The following is a 6295-nucleotide window of genomic DNA, read 5'->3' on the forward strand; positions in this document are numbered from 1 at the left end:
CTCCCTGACCTGCAGGTCTGTGTTGAGCGAGAAGAGTATTCCTTTGCATTTGCTCTTCCTGCCTGACATCTGCTCGCTCAGGCTGACAAGTCTTGACAGTTGCCATCATTTTCCGCCATGCAGACTGGCATGCGTACTGGCACTTCAGCGCACACAACTGCGGCTCGTGCTGCCACCTGGTGTTCGTACCAGCTTCTCCTGGGATCATATCACACCGATCCATAATGCTTTGCAAGAGAAAGGGGCTTTCTCAAGGTCAGGGTGTACCCCAAGGGCAAGTAAGATCGCAAAAGATAGGATGGCAGCAGCTGTTGCCTTGTTATGGCTGGCTGCACTACCCTACTGGGGGCATACCAGCTCTAGATGCTTTATAATACCACAATGTGGTCTTTTTTTGCTGTATTACCACATGAGAACATGCATATCTTTTCATGATGCACCTTCACAACAAGGTAAACTCATGAAATGTTTCATCTGTCCTAGCCCTGTTGTGATAAGCACCTTGTCAATGCATGTAATACAGCACTGAAGAGCATGCACTGTAGCTATCGGGGATTTTTGTATTTTTATTTTTTGCACTGTGTTACTATGGTTTGTTCCTGGAGAAAGCCTATTTTTTTCTGCTCCACTTTACAGATTATAAGAACGTTGTTAAAAGGGGATATGACGTGGTGTTCTTGAAACCTATTCTTCAGACCTGTCAATCAGAGAAGGAAGCTTTACACGAAATTTTCTGAAACATGAGGCTGCTTCTATTCATCCAGTATGATAAAGCTGCTGGAAAGACCAGCTTTTAATTTCTTGAGCTCTTTCTGAACTCATTAATGTCATTGGAACCTCATGCACTGCTCTTTCTGAATTCTAACCATAAGCCCTGACTTTGTCAGCCTTTTCCCTCTTATTTTTCCTGACAGGGTCTGATTTACATAAACCCTGGAGAGAGAGAGAGACTTTTTTTTCCACAACAGTTTCTGCCCACCAATTCTAAGAATCACAGGGGCTGACAACTTCCATGAGGACCCCACAAAAATATTGCAAACTTGACAAGCTACTAGTATGCAAGAAGGTAAACAGATTTGTATTCAAGCTTAGTATACCATTAAGGCTTCTCATGTAACCCAAGCTCTTCTGTTGATATAGTGTATTTTTTATTATATTACCTCATTAGGTCATTTTTGATTACAGAAATAAGCAAACTAAACAAAGTCATAGACCTGTTAGACAGTTTTTTACTCCAAAATAGGAGCGCCAGCAATTATACAGAACCTACTAAGAATGTGCTGTTTATTAGTGACTTCATAGTGTGTGTAGTAGGGTAAAATGCATGGTGATTTGCCTCTTAGCTGAAAGATGGCAAGAAAATGCTCAGGCCAGCTTAATTTTTCCAAGACAAGAGTTGCCCCAGGAAGTGTGTCCAATGGCATGTTTTTGTGTTTCATAATGGTTTGTAGATATATATCCCCTATTAGGGAATACTGAAGCAGACGATACTCTTTTTTTCTAAAACTTGAAGAAAAAAAAAAAAGCTATTGCTTCTGTCTCACTAGATACTATGGCAAAACATGCTGTATTTCTGGATCTTCTAGAGATGAAGAGTGATGAGGCGATACTATTTCTTCTGCACCCTCAGTCTTTGCCGCCAGTGTGTAACAATACCACAAAGCCAACCTTCTGGGTGTTCCAAACTGGGCTAGCCTAAAGTTACTTGCAGGAAACTGTCTGGGGAAGAACACACAAGTGAGTTTGTTCTGGCTGATGGCCAGTCTGCTGTCACAGGGGTTGCGTAAGCAGCACTACTGAGCTTAGTTTAAAAGTTCCCCTTTTGTGCTTGAAACTGTTGAACTTTTTGAGCTTAATTTAGAAATTCAGTTAAGACCTTTGCTTCATCTCATAAAGGCTAGAGGGCGCTGCCTCTATAGTGTTTTAATTGCAAGATCGAATAACTCTTATTGCATTTTCCTTCCTGGTAACTAGAACTGAGTGGTTAGTACTCCCTGTGCATTCCTGTGATGGTGTCTTGCAAAAGGGGGATGGGGAGAGGGGGGTGAGATAGGATCAGCAGCACTTGCATTTTTTGCCACTGCCTGCGTCACCTCCCAGTTCCAGGCAGACACAGTTCTGGGTACCCCTGCCCTGAGGGCAGAGTTGCACCTCCTGTTTTTGTACTGAAGCAACAGGGTTCCTCATTGCACAGCACATTGTGTTGCTTCAGCCTGTGACATATTTGCTGAGCTCTAAAGCAACTGGGACTCTAGGAATTCCAACACTAGATTCCCCAGGGAAATTCCAGGGCAAGTAAAGAATGAGAATCGGTACCGAGCAAATGCATGCAGGGTTACATTTATGATTACAGCTTGCTGTATTCACTCACATGTACAAGCTCAGTGTAAGTGGAAGCAATTACAACCATATTAATAAGCTGGCAGCATTGCATTTTGTCTGCTGATATGTACACATTAATAAGGTTGTTGTTACTGATGCTGGTTTTGCACCCAAGAAAACTCTCTGTGGCAAGTCGAGATCAGTTAAAAACTGTTGCTCAAAGTGTTTGAAAGGAGGATCATTGATTCTAAAACTTCTCACGTATTTCAAATACCTTCATGTTTTGTCTTAACAAGTAAATGTCTTCAAAAATCAATTGCATTAAAAACAAACTTGCAAAAGATGTGAGGAAAATCTTTATTACTTAGTCAACTTTGAGTAGATGATATGAGATTGAAGGGGACTATAAATATGCTGGAGCATGCTGAAATCTGTAATGATTAGGGTGCTTAGAGAAATAGTCCAGAAAAATTAGATGAACATTGGTGGAAGAAATGATCCTACACTTGGGAAGAAATAGTAAAATGCAAAAATACAAGCTTGAGAAGACAAATGTAATTAACGGTGCTTCAGACAAGATCACAGAATTAAAACGGTCCCAGTTAAATATGAGTTGACAACATCATGCTATTACAGAAAAGACTAGCATTATCCTTGGTTGTACAGATGGAATTATTGAAAGCCTTATAAAGTAACTTTCTTTTCCAGTGCAGTGGTAGTTCCTTAGGCAGTTTAATGGTTGCAATTTCATGTGCTAATCTGCAGGGAAAAATAATGGGAATTTAAGTTGCATCAAGAAAGACTTTCATTAGAAAATGTTATTAATGCAACAGTTCTAAATAACACTGAAATATATTACATTCTTTATTCCCTGAGGTCGCTGTAGTGTTGCTACCATCAGAGATCCTTAAGAACAATTTTTGTAGATTTTTTTCGGTAGATGTGTGCTGGACATGACATGGATAATATCGATCTTGCCTTGGGCTAGAGGAATCTTGAGGTCTCGCTAACTATTATTTTCCTATGATTAGGGGCTGTTCTGTAATAGACTTCTAAATACAACATCGTTGACCTGATTACTGAAATGTTTTCTGAGTGACTAACCTGCTGTCTCACAACAGGTGAATATTGCGAGACAAAACAGGAAGTGAAAGCATGATTCAATGTCAGCCATGCTTACTGGAAATCTGAGTGTTGATGGAGGACAATGCTCAAACTGGAAAGCCTGGAAAGTTTGTTCCTCCAGAAGCTGAAGAAATGATCAGGCAACACAGGAAACTAAAATTTATCTTTTAGGCCTAAAAAGAAACACCTGTCTTTCAGGAGTAGATGACAGTCTGGGAGACTGAGATGGAGACATAGACCTAGTGGGAGAAGGCAGTATTTGTGGATATTTTTGGATGATATTTGAATTTTAAAATAGATGTCTCACCACTGAATTAACAAAATCGCCTCTAATTGAAGGGGACGTAAATTGGTGCCTAGGTTTAGCTAGTTAGGACTGATTTGTTCTCATTATTACTATAAGAACAGACATGTGCTTCCTTTTGGTACTTTTTCTAGTGCAAACATCTTACAGAAAGGTAGGCTTCACTGGGGTCCATAGTTAATCTAATCCTTCTGTATGAGGTAGTAGGACCAGAAATCCTATCCAAGCTATTGTAAATGCAGGTGCAGACCTCTTGAGTGTGTCAGTCTTTTATCTGAAAAATTACCTCGCCCTTTGCTATGAAGAAGAGGTTCATTTAACTGTAGAGCAGGCTGGTTTTTGGGTTTTGTTAATATGGAGTGTTTGGTAGGTACATTTTCTTTTGTGCAAAGGAAGAGGATACCTTCACCTTTCTGTGGCTTTCTCAGAACTGGAATAAAGGTTTTGAATGGGAAGGTTTTCAAATACATCTGTGATCTGAGCATCTTCAAAATACAACAGAGCTGAAAACATAAAAAGAAGAACATTAATAATGCTGGGGTGTCAAGAATTCTAATGCAAATGAACCAGTAGTTGGCAGAGACTAATCTGTTCTCATTTCTGTTCTTGACAGAAGAATGCAATGTAAGGCTTTTATCCAGAGTTAATCCCTATCTTAGATCGAAGCATTTGGATACCAAAATGGTTTTCTCTGCATTTCTGTTGCATTGATCATATCAACTGTTTTATATGCTTCTGTTTCCAGAATGGCATTTAAGTTTTGCCTTTGCACAGGTTTTCCAGTGGTTATTTCTGTCTCTGCTCCATGTTGCATTGATATCGGCCTTAGTTTGGCTTACCTCTTGGTAAAAAGAATACTGGTTCCCTATGACCCATACCAGCAAATCAGGATCTGGACACCGTAAAGACTAGGTTTAAGGGGAAGAAGTGTGGGGGGGAAGTCACAAGATTACCAAGGCACTGGATGGAATTCTTTCTTGTGCTATTAAGTAACTAAAAGGACAGTTCAAACCTAGAGGTCAAGGGAACAAAGAACTTCAGTTACAAGAAAAAAAAATGAGGAAGAGTAATCTTTTTAAATCAAGAAACCATTTAAAGGAGAAAAGAGGCAGTATTTACTACAAGAATGCCCTTTGTAAGTGCTATGATAAGCCAGCCACTACAAAGCAGTGCTTACTTTCAAGGATTTTAGAGCCATATAGTAAGATATCCATGACTTCGCTGCCTGTGGACTTAACAACAAAGCTCTTGGCGTTAGAATTGCAGTGTCCCTGGGCTGCAAGAAACTGTTTCTTAATGGCCAAGCTGCAAATTGGGTCTGTAGTGACTTTCAAAGCAGAAATTTGAGTTTTAAATCATACGGAGTTGAAAAGCAACAGCTGCATTGCAGTAATGAATGTCCATGTTTGCAGTGCATCGTGTGAATACTTTATCTCATACCAGCTCACTACAGTAAGTACCAGATTTTGTTGAAGTTACTTAAACCTAAGTCAGAATGTTTCAGTTACATTCTCTTTAGAAAAATAACAGAATTTCATGTATGTACAGCACCTAGACAACAGCCTGCAATGGTAATGCTTTCACTTGTTGACCCTTGATAGTGACAAGAACAGGGTTTGGCCATTTTAGTTTCCATGTCATTTGTAACTCATGCCTCTTGCTATATCCACAGTTGCATAATGGTCTCCAGATGTCACCGTGACTGATAACACATGACAACAAAGAGGAACTGAACACAGAGGAACCCTCTTATTCTGTTTTTCTGCTACTGCTTCTCAGACTGTTTTCGAAGTTTGGGCATTATGAAAGCTTGTGAACCAACTTCCTCCACTATTACAATAAGGTGTTTATCTTATCTGTTTGACTTGGATAGTTCCTGACAAGTAAAGGACCAAGAACAATGTGCATACTTGACTCTCAGAAGCCTGCTAGTAGCTGAAATTGGACTTCTAATATTTCAGCTTGTCTTTTCCAGGTCTCCTATGAACAATAAAGTATGGTGTAACAAATAGACCTGTTTTTTTAATTCATATTTGTATTAGGGTAGCAACTGCAAATCTTTAAAATACTGACTGTGCACTCCTCAGGCACGTGCAAAGAGGTAGTTCCTGCATCATTGAGACAACAGTCTTGAGAAGATTGAAAAAGAGGGAAGTAGTTGGTTTTATCTCTACTTTGGAGGCAGAAACACAGACTGCATGAGTCACACAGGCAGAGACAGGAGCACCTCCCAAAACACCCCAAGCTGTAGCCCAAGTCCTTCTCCATAGTTCTCTCCTGTATCCTGCTGTGAGATAGGGGGGTAAGTCCCAGGTGTCTATTTTCATAAAGAATAAGATATATTTGCATAATTGTTTACATTTATTTTCATATAGAGAACAATATGGAGGTGGGAGAGATCTTTGCTTGGGATAGTTCTTACTAGTGATAAGACAAAATAAGTACTTTGCACTTGCTGAAACTTCCTCAGGGTTGATGACTTCCAGCTGAGGCATAATTCAGATGCCAAGTATAGTTCAAGCCAAATCATTGCTCATCAAGATA

This window comes from Aythya fuligula, chromosome 21 (assembly GCF_009819795.1).
Source record: "Aythya fuligula isolate bAytFul2 chromosome 21, bAytFul2.pri, whole genome shotgun sequence".
Taxonomy (NCBI): domain Eukaryota; kingdom Metazoa; phylum Chordata; class Aves; order Anseriformes; family Anatidae; genus Aythya; species Aythya fuligula.